This window comes from Scomber scombrus, chromosome 5, assembly GCF_963691925.1.
Source record: "Scomber scombrus chromosome 5, fScoSco1.1, whole genome shotgun sequence".
Taxonomy (NCBI): Eukaryota; Metazoa; Chordata; class Actinopteri; order Scombriformes; family Scombridae; genus Scomber; species Scomber scombrus.
In genome coordinates this window covers 5,607,538-5,622,998 of record NC_084974.1, presented here as the reverse complement: position 1 = coordinate 5,622,998, position 15,461 = coordinate 5,607,538, and the positions used below count along the sequence as shown (strand labels likewise).

The 15,461-nt window shown below is 40.4% G+C and overlaps 1 protein-coding gene across 1 annotated transcript in view; it reads right to left on the bottom strand.

Moving 5' to 3' along the window:
• The window catches only part of clcn2c (chloride channel 2c), a 162,595-nt gene that overhangs the window by 100,562 nt on the left and 46,572 nt on the right, over positions 1-15,461 (bottom strand). The window lies entirely within an intron of this gene.

Below are 15,461 nucleotides of genomic sequence, written 5' to 3'. Positions count from 1 at the left end.
ACTTTTATAGCGTGATCACACAGAGGGAAACACACACTGCTGTTTTATTGGACTAATTGAGGGTTGATATGTGATACTAGCTGACCATTCAATAAACTGTACCTGATGTATGCAGGATGTAAAAGTATCAAAACAGTGTGTGTGGAACTCTAACAACAGCTATGCTTGGTACAGATGTTGCAGCTGTTACATTATTATATATTTAAAATGTTTAGTTTAGACCATCCCATAATTATGTCACATTTATTTCAATATTTCATGAGATTTTTGGGGTTCGATTTGCTCACACACTCCTCAATCCTATGCATCTCATGAATTCAAGACTGTTGCTTTTTCATAAAAGTTGGCAGATGGTTGTTCTATTGATGTCTTTTGGAATGAAATTTCGCTCTAAATATTAATGTGGGGTGTTTAAAAATGTGTGTGTAATCAAGGTTTGGGACACAGGCCTCAGGTCCTGGTGATTGTTCATAGCAGTAGAAATGAGTGAAAGGTGAATGTAGTTGATTGGAGAACGCATAGAGACACTTTGACTACATGCGTCTCCACTTCAGGCATAAAGAGATTGTCAGGTTTAAATAAATAATGAGTGGTTATTATGAAGTAGACATTGAATACATTTCTGTACTTTTAGCTTTTTAATATCTTTAAATGTGTGATCTGGGGCCAAACACTTCCTCTGGCTAAAATGACCAAATTTAACTGTAAAGCCAGATAATAGTATGTGTTCAAAGTAGAGCCTATAAGTAGAGCCCGACTGATATCGGATTTTTGGAGCTGATGCTGAAACAGATATTAGGGAGTAAAAAAATCCTGATATAGATATATTGGCCGATAACCTTACATATACTGAATATATACATAAACACATTTTTTTTTGTAATGATCCCTGAAATGTGATTATCAAAAACTTGTGATAAAGATGTGTAATGGAGGCAGGATATTTTTCTTTTTACCAGTAAACTTTACTGTAAAAAATGACATCAGCACACTGAAAATGTAAACTTCAAGTTGAAATTGAATAATTATAAATAACTATAAATGAAAAACAATCAAAAACATCTGTACGTATAGTATAGTATATAACCTGAGTTAAGAAAAAGGACCAAACACACAGTAAATGCTGCTTACATAACATTTAAAACATGGCAAATATGTATCGGTACATATCTGACAACATCCCATACCAATATATCTGTGATAGGCCATTATGGACCGACAATATCAGCTGATTGATACATTGATCAGGTTAAAATGAACCAGAATACAGGAAATATCATCTACTCTTAAAAGTTTTCTGGATAACGACATCCCTGTTAGATTGTCCCGCTCACATTTTCAATGCTTCCTTTGCCCCTTAACACTCTGTATGTAAAGAATTGGGGGAGGATGGTGTTTTTCTCAGGCAAACATAATTAAAGCATGAGAGCAAAAGTGAAAGCAGTAGATTAAACAGTGTGTTTGTCTTCTAACGAAAGCTGCAAACATCAGCATCCTCACTAACTAGTTTCCTACAATCCAAGGGAATGGATTAGAAATATGTGCCCAGTGGGCCGCTGTATGTGTGTGAATGGTCAAGTATCTATCTTCATGCCAAAATCTCTCAGTGGATTCTTCAGGGTTACAAATATCTGTTAAAACAATTTTTGCATATATCACAAGACTGAAACATTATCACAATAAAAACAGATCACATAATATCATATTCATAATATCAGAGGACAACCACAGCTGGATGCTATTTAACTTTAAAACAGAACAATATGGACAAACTGACACATCAGCATAAACTCAAAGAGTAAAAACAAACAGAGAGAGATCAATGATTTCTTTCTTTCATAGATTTCAATGTACGAATCAAAGGAGAAAAGTCTGTAAAGTATGGAAAAATGTGGGTGTGTTCATGTGTGTTCGTGTGTGTGTTCGTGTATGTGCGTGTGTGTGATATGGATTGGCTCTGGGCTCACTGATGATTAGAGAGTAATAACTCAGAACATTGGGCTCAGATGGATAGAGAGAGAGAGAACAGAGAGAAAGAGCAGAGATACACCAACACACACACGTACGCACGCACTCACGCTGGCTTGCACACACACACACACGTTTAGATTATACCCAGTAGAGAAAAAAGGGTGGTGGTGGTGGAGGAGGAGGAGGTGATGGATTGCAGGCAGAGAGAGAAGTGAAGAGAGCTGAGTGGTATGAAAAGATGGGGAGTAAGAGGAGGAGAAGAGAGGTCAGAGGAATGGAAGAGGAAGGAAAGAACAATAGGAAGACATCGGAAGGGGGGGGAAGTTGAAAAGAGAGGAGACAAAAAAAAACAGCAAGTACTTAAAACCCGAGAGCAGAAAAGATCAAGGCAGATCGAAAAAGCAGAAATAGAAAAAGTACGCAGGAAAGTAGGACGCTGACTTCTCTGAGGCCGCTGCCGTTTTAATAAGCATTGATTTTTACAGTGAAAGGAGCCGGCTGTAAAAAAGACACATGTTGATATCACAATCCAAACACATAAAAATTAATGACAGCATTAATAAAACTTTGGCCTGGTCCTAAGTGCTGCATGGTTACAGCCGCAGTAAAGACCGTCAGCGACACACAGCTCTATGGATTTGTGTATGCTCGGCACCTCCACGGACAGGTTCGCATCAAACTGCAGTTAATTAACAAGTAAATCTGCTTTTTACTGTATCTACCTGCTGACTCAGCGTTTGTTTGTATTTAAAAAGTGGGTAATACTTGGAAATAGAGCATTAAAAGTGAGAATCTGTTTCGGACTAGTGAATCAATGCGGGTTTTTTCTGCTTTTATTTTATTTCCCTCCTGTTCCTTTACCAATTTATCACGTTCCTGCAACCTCACTCCACCCTCCACCCTCCACCCTCCGCCTCCTCTCATCATCTCAGCATTCTGGCCGAAGCCCAACTCCTCCCTTGCTGCTCCCCCCCCCCCATTCTTCACCCTCAACCGTCTCGCATTTTGTCAAAATCCTTCAGCGGGGGCGATGAGATACTCAACCTGGGTGCCGCATTACTCTTTAAAAACGGCTCCCTGCAGATTTAGAAACTTGATGACTTTGGCAACCCTTTGAGTGGCTCGGTGAAAGCCAGCGTCCGCTGCTGGGAGACGGCTCGCCGCCTCTTACCTCGCTGCCAAGAGAGAAGACAAAGTGTGTCTACGGGAGGGAAGTCGCGGACACCTGTCACCATGGAAATGAAATAATGGAATGGAATAGACTCCACTCTCTCTGTGTACACTGAGCGATACTCAGCTCTCACTGTTGTCATCTGAACTTTTGCAACTGTGGCTAATTCATGAATAATTTTGCACTTCTTGGAAATATATTTCAATAACTCAGCTACAAACATAGCTGTATGACAAATATTTTTCCCAATCTAACACAGGAGAATGATAATGATATATAGGGTAATGTGCTGAGTTATGTTTATGTACTTGTAACAAGGGAACAAGGGACACAAAGTATCTATATACATTTAAATTGATATTTTACTCAGAGATTCAATGAGTAACTGAATTAACATGAAGGCTGCGCACATGTACAGCTTCTGGCTTTGTGAATAAACTAACAGTTATTTAAAGTAAGGCTTCAACTAATGTTCTGAACTAATTATTTACACTACTAATTAATCTGTGAGTTATTTAGTGTCAAAAAACACTGAAAATAGGCCATTACTATTTCCCAGAGTTCAAGGTAAAAAGTGGCAAATCTGAACATTTGAGAAGCAGAAACCAACAAATGTTTGGCATTGTTGCCCAATAAATGATGATAATAATGATTAGTCCATTTAAAAAAAAAAAAAAGCTATTCATTACTTATCTGTTGATTGACAAATTAAATCAACTTATCTCTTTAGCCATAGTCTAAAGCGAGTCCTTCACATTCCCTGCCTAATTTAACACAGTTTCTAACGTCTTGATTAGGTCTGGGTATCATTTGAAATGTTTGATTTAAGTGCTAATACAAGAGCTTTACAGTACAAGAACTTATTAAAATACACTTGAAAAAATAAGAGTACGAAAGCAAGAGTAGGAAAATAAAAGTACGAAAATAAAAGTATGAAAACAAGAGTACGAAAACAAGAGTACGAAAATAATAGCACGAAAACAAGAGTACGAAACTAAGAGTACGAAAATAAGAAGACATTCAAGACCAACTTTCATGACTTGGTAAGTGATCACACAGTGCTACAGACACATGTTGGACAGAAGACTACAGCTCTGAACTGTGGACAGTGTGGATTGATCTGACTTGACTGATTTTTTTGGCAACAAGAGGAACCCTCAAATATGTCCTCACATTCAGATCTAATGGCGCTTTTCCACTACACAGTTCCAGCGCGACTTGCCTCGCCTCGACACGGTTCCAGAACAGACCTTTTCCATTACAAAAAAGTACCTACTCAACGTGGGCGGGGTCGTCATAGCACGGCTCCGCGAAACTGCTGTGACTTCGTTTTATACGCGACACAAAACACATAAAACCATGGAGGACATTGAGGCAGTGGTGTACTTGCTGCTGTTTGTGGCTTTCTGTCACACACAAAGCAAGAAAATTGAGCCGTATGGCTGTAACGCTGCTGCCGGTAATTAAAAATGCCGGGTTTGATTCTTGTGTGGGACGGCTCATGACGCTTCCAGCGACAACTACCAATCAGCGGCCAGCAGTGTGTCGACGTCACATTTTAGTACCGGCTTGGCTCGCTTGGAACCTCACCACAGCAGTTACTAAAAAAGGACCAGGTACCAGGTACTTTCCCTAGTGGAAACGCAAAAAGAACCGAGGTGAGTCGAGTTGAGGCGAGGCGAGTCGTGCTGGAACTGTGTAGTGGAAAAGCGCCATAAATGTTGCTGAATCCTGATCAGTGCATGTACAGAAGTATGTGACATCACCTATTTTCCAACTGAGCCCTGGCCTTTTCAAACCAGTCAGGAAAGCAGTGGAAAAAAAACTGTTTGTTAGAAAATAGTGTTTGTCTGTAGGAGACATTTTCTCATGGTAAAAAGCCAATAGAGAAAGCTGGGCCTTTATTTGAGTCCATTGCTTAATATTTGTATTCTTACAATGACTAGAACATATCAGTGTTTGTCTCTCTTGATGAAGAACGACACTGAATACAGCGTCATCCTTTCTCAGACTGTGCACTCAACGTCCCCGTTTGGCATCCTTCCCATCCTGGCTGCGTGCCGGAATTACCACAAAACCCCTACTGAAGAAGTCTGGCACCCAGGGACAGGTGTACGAATATTAAATATGATGTCACCGTCTTAATGTTCAGAGAAAGTGGTGTTACGGGGCCATCTTGGCTCAACCCGCGATGACAAAATCAATGTAAGCTAACGTCGTAGGTAGTGACCATTCTCTCTGCTGACACACACATTGGACCCACGCCACCGCCTCTATAATAAAGGCAATGGAAAACAGCCGTCCAAGATCACCACACACACACGCACGCACACACATACATACACACACGCACACATGCACACACAATCTGCTCGAGTGGCACTGAATCAAATATTGATCAGTGGCCCAAGTCTCCTTGGTTACTTGATATATTAAAGTGAAAGTTCCCCTCACACACACACCATCAACCACACACGCAGTAACACAACATGTCTGTTGGTGTATGTGTGTGTGTGTGTGTTTTTCGTGCTGCTTCCTGGATTTGGTTGGCAGATTAATGTGAGTGACATCTGAACACCCCCACAGTGCGTCAGCGTGGTGCCCAACACACATGGGCAGGACATGCACTCACGTGGCTCATGTACATAAATACAAAACCCATGTGCGTGTGTATTGTGGCGCATGTAAAGGGTGGAGCTGCATGTGTTCTTCAATCAAGTGGCGGGTTAATGTTGACCATTTACTGCACGAGTTCTTGATTGCTGGTAAATGCAGTCCATACTCAAGTGTCATGAACCATATTCCAATCATGTCAGCTCTAGAACACGACATCATTTGGAAATGTTTATGTTTCATAAGTGTCCGCCCGTTGGACATGTGAAAGAGGCATGAGCTTGTGGGATGAGATTTTTGTGGTGGGAACATTATAATGTCAGTGGGTGCATGAGTGTGTATTATGTATGGGTACTTCAGTTAAAGGGTCTACATTGTGGGCCACATGTAAAAAAAAACCTGTGATGCAGTGGGATGATTCATACGCTGTTTGATGTAATGTATCACCTTGTTTTTATTTGATCATTTTATTTTATTTTATTCAAAGCAAAAATGATTGATCAACAAGTCTTATATTGATAAATCATGATAAAATAGATTGATGATAAAAGGTTTTATGGCTAAGGCGGCAGCTAAAAAATGAGGATATGCTTCTATTGTTTGTTTTATTTCCTTGTATAAAAATTAATATTTTGAGTATTGAATGATTTAGATGGGCAAAAATAATAATTTGAAAATATAACCTACAGCTCTGGAAAATTGTGATGGGCAATTTTCAGTTTCCTGATATTGTATAGACATGATTAATCAGTTAATAGTTTTGTTGGTATTAGCTCAAAGTATTGAACAAACTGAAATTTTGATCTGGTGACGATGAGAGGAAATCCAATAGTTTCGCTCAAAGTCGAAAGTGTAAATCTCAGTTGCATTAGATGATCACCAAATTCATTGGGATTCATCCTCTGGGGACAATGAATGACTGCACTTAATCTTGTGGCGATCCATCCAGTACATGTGAAGACATTTCTCTGGATAAGTGACAGGAAACTTTGACCTGTTGGTGGCGCTAGAGGAAAAGTCAGAGGTTCACCATAGTCATTAAGATTCCTTTTCTTGGCACTATGGATATCTGTACCAAAATCTAATGGCAGTGGGTTCTTCACTGCAAATATTACAGGAAGTCATTTAACTCATAGTTCAAAATTACTGATTAGTGGCCTTTATTCATTATGTGTTAAACATACCAGCTTCTGCCTCAGTTCATTAGTGTGCTTTAACGTAAAGAATGTGTTAATAAGTTGGAAAATAATGATTGCTATATTCCTCTTAAGGTACCCAAATGTACCAACTTGGTGTTAATAACTGTGTGCGCCATCCCGTAATGGTTTGGTTACATTTTGCTCAAGTTTAGCTGATTGAAAAAGACAACAAAATGGAACATCCAGCAGGTCGGCCTTCACCTGAAACACTACACCTGACAACTGAAACTGACTGAGATGGGAAAGAAGAGAAAGTATGTTTTCTTTCCATTTTATACCCTTCCCTTTCTCTCTTCACTCTTCTTCAGTTTCTGCTAATTCATTCATTATTAGTTGATAAATGTATTATTCTAGTTTACGTAGGAGGGTGGATGTATTTGGTTGTTTACTTGTTATTGTTTTTCTGTCCAATAAAGGTGATTAAAAATTTTAATTCTGCATGTGTTTTGCTAATCTTTGCTAAACGGCTGTGACAACACATCATGAGGCATTAAAAGGCTGGGAAAACACATTTTTGCATCACACACCTGAATGTGCAGGTGGATGCACTTACAGTAAGAGTGCACATGATAACACACAAACACACACACCCACACAGGTGCAAGCATCCCACACAGGGGTAAAGTGTCATTGGTTAACGAGTATCAAAGGGTGTGTGTGTGTGTGTGTGTGTGTGTGTGTGTGTGTGTGTGTGTGTGTGTGTGTGTGTGTGTCTGTGTGTGTGTGTCCAGTGACAAATGTGTCCGTTTCCAACCTCGACCTGCCATCAGGTGCTTTTCTGCTCTGCTGTTTCTGTCTAGCTTTTCCCCTACTAATGGAAGATGAGTGGAGGAATACGAAGAGGAGACAAAGTACGGGAAGAGGAAAGGAGAATGAAAGGCAGGGGGCTGGAGATGAAAAAAAATGAAATAAAGAAGAAATTATAAAAGAAGAGAGGAAGGAAGGGAAGAGTACAGTATGTGAGCAACTGTTGGTCGCTAGGTGCCTGCCGGTCACCATAGCAACATGCGGCGTCGTGCTGAGTTCCTGCTGACATCACACCTGTTGAAGCGAAACGCTGTGCCTGTGTGTGTGTGTGTGTGTGTGTGTGTGTGTGTGTGTGTGTGTGTGTGTGTGTGTGTGTGTGTGTGTGTGTGTGTGTGTGTGTGTCTTGGAACCAATTAAATGACATATCGGTGCAGGTGGACAGAAGAAGAGAAACAGAGAGAGACAGAGGGGGAAAAGAAAACGGGAAAAAAAGGCAGTTGTGTATATTTCATCACATTGTGGATACAGCTCTGTGTGTGTGTGTGTGTGTGTGTGTGTGTGTGTGTGTGTGTGTGTGTGTGTGTGTGTGTGTGTGTGTGTGTGTGTGTGTGTGTGTGTGTGTGTGTGTTTGTGAGAGAAAGACCCTTCTGGGATATTGGGAGCTCATGTGGGAGCCTGCGACATCAGCACGGAGAGTGAATGACAGCAGCCTGAAGCCTGACTGTTCCTACACATAGGCCTACACACACACAGAGACACACACACACACGGTTACAAAAGCTAGAGGTGATCATGGTGAGTTACTGTGTGTTGCTCCAGCACGGTGTGTGTGTGTGTGTGTGTCAGGGCAAGTTCCTCTTGTCAACTGAATATTTTATGTCCATTCTCATGGCTGAGCTCCTTTAACAGAATTTGTTATACTGCCCACATCCACAATTGTACAAACACACACACACACACACACCCATAATGAAATCACACTGCTTGTGTAATCCTTACCTTTTAACCCTGTCTGGTGCAGAGATTCAATTTTAAATGGTCATCTTCAAATTAGACGCAGTATCTTTATGCCATCAACCTTTAGAGCCACAACAACACAAAGGAAATTCTATTGTTTCACATTCAATGATCCAATTGAATGAAATGACTTTGGTGGCAACATAAGAAAATGTTGTCATGGTTAACCTCACCTAACCAACCATTTAAACTGAATGTGCAGTGGCAAAAAATAATAAACGGATTAAAGGGAGAAAATAAACAAACATTTGCATAAGTCCAATTGATGCACCGTGAACAGGCAGGCTGACTGAAGCTGTGAAGATGCTCCCTGACGTCCAGAGATTACACACCTGAGCACAACCACACACACACACACACACACACACACACACACACACACACACACACACACACACACACACACACACACACACACACACACACACACACACACACACACACACACACACACACACACACACACACACACACACACACACACACAACTAAGAGAAAGAGAGGGGTGCCAGCATAACACTTCCTCTCTAGGGTCCTCATGTTTTATACTGTTTGCTCCCCTTTCCCTCTTCCATTTTTTTCAGAATCCACCTGAATGTGCTACTGTGAAGCTCAATGCTGCACCCTGCTGGTCAGCTGGCACAACAACAGGCTTTCCCCAAGGACTTTACTGGGTGGTTGAACAGGCAACAGTCGGTGAAGACACCGTATGTTAATTCTTGTGGCACTTGTTTTCCAGTTTATGCACTCCAAATGGAAGCATTGTGGGCATGAAAACACATTCAGCTTTGCTGCTCTCAGTTGCCAGTTTCCCCTCGTGATGCCAGAATGTTTTACTCCATCTGTTTAATTGTACCCTTGTAATCTTGTCAAAACATAGATAAACAGTAGTGCTATTATATCAACCCAATTCAGATCTGAAAGCATTATCTATTTGTAGGCTTAGGACTTAAGATTCCAGCTTTTATAGAATCTGACTGGACAGAAAAGGGAATGTCCCAAGTGAGTATTTAGAGTGCAGAAGGTGTTTTTTTGACCTGACCTGGCAGGTTGATGAAAGCACTCCCTGAAGAGTAGATGCATTTTTTCTGATGAAAATAGATGCCAATCCTTGTTCAATTATAGATATTTCTAGCCTTGTTAGCAGAAGCATAGAACTCTATGAATGTTGAAGTCTACTGGTCACTCACTCTGTTAGTCTATTCATACCACTTTGTTTTGTTTGGGTGAAAGGAGCAGCATTTTGAATGCCAACTCAAATAAAATGCTATCCCAACATGGGCAAACACAGCAAGGACTCCCTATGAAAAGCAATATACTTCAAACAATTAAGTGAAGATCAGCAACTGTAGTACTCAGTTCCCTGTGTTACTTGTATTCTTAAGATTGCATACTATAAATAGCATGGAAGGCTGCATTATTGTTGGCCAATCCAATTTTACAAACATAAACACAAAGATATGAGCAAGAAAGTGGGCCAATTTGTGTTATATATCCATTGAAAACTGTGACTCAACATCATATAAAAACTGGGTCACGGTATGGAAGTGATATAAGTGACATAGTTTCAACTAACAAAAGCTTTGGTTGAAGGCAGCAATTACAATCACTGAATCATTGAAGATTCACGAGGACACTTGCTGATGTTGTTCAAAAGCTGCACAGCAAATCTTGATTCCAAACTGGTGGATATATCAGTTGCAGGTGAAAAACTGCAGGTAAAGCAACTTTATTAAAGTACCTCAAGGATTACCAGTCCACCATAAATGTCAGCTTTACTTACTTATTGTACTCTGATTGTTTGATCATGAGAAAATGTCCTGTAAAAAAGATCCACTCAGCATTTCCACAGCCCTGGAAGGCCAAAGGTGCCCTTGCAGAAGATCCAAACTGTGCTCTGTCTCATAAAGAAGGATAGATGTAGAATATTGCTGGAAGAGCAGAGGTGTTCATGCCTTAAGTCACCAGTTCAAATGAAAAAAACAGATGCACATTGTTGCAGATCCCCCGAGCAAAACTCTCAAGAGACTCAGCAGCCACACATCTCTCCATTCTCTGTTCAGTGTCATCATGTCAGGCTAACCCATTGTTGCTAACTTTGACGCCAAACTTTTCGAGTAGTTGGAGAAACAGACAAGACTTTTTGAATAAAGTTATTTCTAAAGTGATAGCAAGAAGCCTTGAAGACATTGTTCCTTGGATTATTTCGGTGGATCAGATTGGCTCAGAAATGTAGATTTGGCGACGCATTTATCTCGTGTTTTAGACTCTACACACTCCCTATACTTTCTTTTATCTAGGGAAACATGCCAGGGATGCCTGTTACCACTAATATTTGCCATAGCAATAGAATTGCCATCTTTAATGCTCAAAGCCTCATACCATTTTCAAGGTATCACACGCTGTAGTGTTGAACATAGGGTATCCCTTTACGCAGATGATCTTTTGCTCTATATAACAAACCCAGTGTCTTCCATCCTCCCAACTGAATCTATCATATAGTCTATTGTAAGGGACTTTGGATCATTTTCAGGTTACAAACTAAATGTTCATTTTAAAAGTGAATGTTTCCAAATCAATACTTTAAATCCAAAAACAACAGTCTGCATTTCCTTTTCGTCTGTCTAAGCTGGACTATCAAGTTTACCCACACACTACCCCCTCCCTTTTTTAGGCCAGCTTTGCCCCACAAAGCCAACATGAAGTCAGACTTTCAGTGTTGGAGCAGTCTACCGCTGTCACTCTAAGGAAAAGTGCAATGCATTTAGATGATCATCTTATCTTCCTGTAGGTTTTTCAATGTCTTTCTCTATTTCTACCTAAGTCTTATTTTCACATGCTGGCAATAACTACATTGGGGTGGGGGTGTTCCTAGCATCAGTAAACCTATTTTATAGATACCAAGGAACTGTGGCAGTCTCGCACTCCCTAATTTTATGCACTATTACTGGGCTGCCATCATACAAAAACGTATTTACTGGTTAAAAACCCCTGAGACTACCGTGTGTAGCCGAGAGGCAGAATCATGCCTCTCATCCTCCCTGTCTACACTGTTTTTTTTCCTCTCTCTCTCTATCTCCCTACCACCACTCCTCAAATCCTTTGGTGCTGTCCACTTTGAAGATATAGATACAGCTCCACCATCATTTTAAGTTTACCTCGGCATCAAATCTGGGGTCTGTTAGCAATAACCACTTATTTACTCTCCATTTTGAACTCGACCATTACTCTTTGGAGCAGATTGGGTATCAATCATTTCAATGCCTTGACGTCGACGATATTTTTTCTAGCTTCAGCTCTTCAGCTCTTTATGTCTTGAATTTAATCGGTCATGTTCACATTAGTTTTTTTTATCTTTAGGTCTGTCACTGAATACATACAAAGTTTGATTCCTTTCCCAGGCCCCCTTAAGAATAATTATAGGAAAGCCTTTTTAAGCCATCTCCTACTAAGTGGGGGCTTATACCTGAAATGTATCAAAATACCATGTCTTTTAACAGTGACATATTCTCCAAGACAAAGTCCAGATTGGCACAGGTATGATAGAGTGAATTCTTCATCATCCTGTGCTCAACTCAGTTTCATCCAGCTGAAGGTGGTGCACAGAGTCCACCTCAGTAAGGTATATTGCCAGGCTCTACACTACACTCAACTGCCGTCTGCATCTTGCCTTCTTCACTGCTAGCCATAATTACAGAGGTGCTACCTGTTGTTTGAGCTGCTCTGCTGTCATTACATTTCGCCATGAACAATGCCTGGAGCTGCTGGGACTGCCAAGCTATTGAAGTCGTTGTACCAGAATACAATAAACACACACACACACACACACACACACACACACACACACACACAAACTGCTAACACAGTCAGAGTGATGACAGCTCCTACGGGGCCAGCGAGTGCAGATGATGGGCTGGATATACCGCTGCTGGCTGCATCATTAAACAGCAGTAAATGAATGGGAAGAATTGTGTTTGTTTCTACAGTATGTGTGTGGGCTTTTGTGTGTGTGTGTGTGTGTGTGTGTGTGTGTGTGTGTGTGCACGCATGTTTAAAATATAAATAGCAAAACAGTGTGAGTGAGCAATAATAAAGACAGATTGTGCCGATCTAAGCAGGGGGATACTGTGTGTGTTTGTGTGTGTGTGTAAGCAGGACTGGAAGTACCTCCCCATCTCCCACTGCAGCTCACAGTCATAACCCACAGCAGCATTTAAAAAGAATGTGTGTATGTACGTGTCAGTTTCATATTTACATACATCTCCAGCCAGTCGCTTCTTGTTTCATGCCTTTGCTTCACTCTGTGTGTGCTTATATTTGGCTTTTTTCTCTCATGCAGAGAGAAAAAAAGTGTGTGGCTGCAGGGCAACCCATACCAAATCTATCTCTTCTTCTTAAATGTACCTGCTGAGGGACAAATCAATTCAATTGCTGGCGTTTCGGTGTCTTGATCCATACAAAGTGGATGAGAAGAGGAGGAGGTGGAGGAGGAGGTGGAGGAGAAGGAAGAGGAGAGAGTTAGATAGCTGACTCATCAGCTGCCAGCAAAACAACAGCAAAACTCATCACTGAGATGAGAGCAGAGGGGACACACACACACACACACACACACACACCACACACAAATACACATACACACTGCTGTATTTTGGAAAAACTTGTATCTATGTGTAATTATTGCAGGGTGCAATGAGAGCTTCTCGCCAGTAGAGGGCACAATATTTACACAGAACAGGCACCTGCACGGGGAGGAAAATGTTACTACATGCTCAACAGCACTTCAGCAGACACTAAATAAAATATGAGGAAAGAAGGGAATGAAAACAGAGAGACACAGAAATACAGTAAAAGGAGAAAGAGGTGATGCAAATTTCCTTTAGCATGTCCCTAAATGTCACTGAGAGAGTTTTGGTTAAATGAAGCTTCAACAGGAGTTGAAGTTGTGCATCACTGTGATTTACCATGAGTTTCTTTGTGTTTGTGTGGAGGAAAAATAGAGAGAAAGAGAAAGACAGAGAGTGAGAGACAGAGAGAGTATGTGCCCTTTCTCATCATCCACATGGCTCTGAATTTGACATTTCCCACTTGTGTTTACAACCTGTTGTTTATCGTGCTACATGTCCCATACACAATCAAACCTGATCTCATTACTTTCTGCCACACACACACACACACACATATATATAGAAGCATTATTATTATTACCACCACCAACAGTACAAAGACAAAGGACGAGGAGGGGGTGGGGGGTGTTCACGTGAATCCACCCATGCATTTAAATGCTGGATGTGATCACATGACGTCCACAGATCCACAATGAAGGAGTTCTTTCCTGTTTTCTTTCCCACTGTCCAACGCAATTACAGTCTATTAAAGCAAAACTACCTTCGGTATTATATTTCTAGTAATATGATGTTCAAAAAATGCCCCCCCTCCCCCTTAGGCAATGATGCTAAAGCTGTCTCCAGCTGCTGCAGTATATGGATGAATACTCTCACTATTTGTTTTAATGAGGCAGATATAATGTGTTTTCTAATCTTACCACTTACCACTGTGGTTGTGATGTAGTTACATAACTTTTCTGAATAGAATCACTAGTAAAGACTACAAATAAAGTGATTTTTTCTCTTTTTTTCCCTTTTCCAGTTTAATGTCACTGTCTTACATTGGAGCCAACTGAGGTTTTAGTTCCATTATAAATGCCTGATCTTGAGCACTTGTCCAATCAGTGCACCGGTGGTCAGACTACAGTAAAATATGATGTTCGGTGACATTAAAATACATGCGAGGGCTTCAGTGAAACATCGTTCTTGACCTTTTTAGTATTGGAGAGCACTCTGTTCCGAGGCACACCTTATCATCGACTGCTTGGAAATGTCAGAGCAGTCTATCATATCATATATGAGGAGATGTAAGGAAGTAGATGAAGAGCTGCTGGCCAGCAGAGCAAACTGTATTAAACTGCAATTGTAGGCTGATTTTCTTTAATGGAAATTCAACTTTTTTTCTACCATTTAAAAGCTAGTAAGGACATTGCAGCTATGTGAGGCTAATTTCACCTGCACATGCATTACTGCCTCTTACAGTATAAAGTAATACAGTCAACAATGATTTACAGTGTAATGAAATGCAAAAATGGTAAAAAAAAAAGTTTCATCCAGCTGAAATGAGAAATTTCAGGTTTCTTACCTTCTTCTTCGCTTCATGCAGCAGCGTAAACGGTTCATTTAGAGGTATTTGAGTGTGATGCTGAATAAAGCTTTCATAAAATGGTTCTTGATAGAAACAAAATAGGCTCGGCTCTCTTTTAAGATTGAACAGTATTTGAATAAATCTCGTGAAGTGAGAAATGGTCTTGGCTGGCAAGTTGGGAATAGTTAGTTATTGCGACTGAACTGCATCAACGTCTGCGCTATATTAAGATCTGAGGCTTATTCAGAGAGATTTTATCCTTATACATAAAATCATAGGATGAAAAAGCCACCAAACAGTTTGCTTATGATTAATACAAATGTTTTTTTAGCCAATCAGGGGATAATTATACTGTCTTTTCTTTTTTATGAAGTGATAATTGATAATAGCTCATTTCCTCTGCCTACATTTTTTTTTAAAAAGCTTAAAAACCTTGATTTTTTCTAGTCCCAGATTACAGACACAGCTGTATCACAAATATAAAGACATTTCTGTACATGCTTCCAGTTCAAGTGCTTGTGTTTAACCCTCAGAGTAAGTATTGAGCCTGT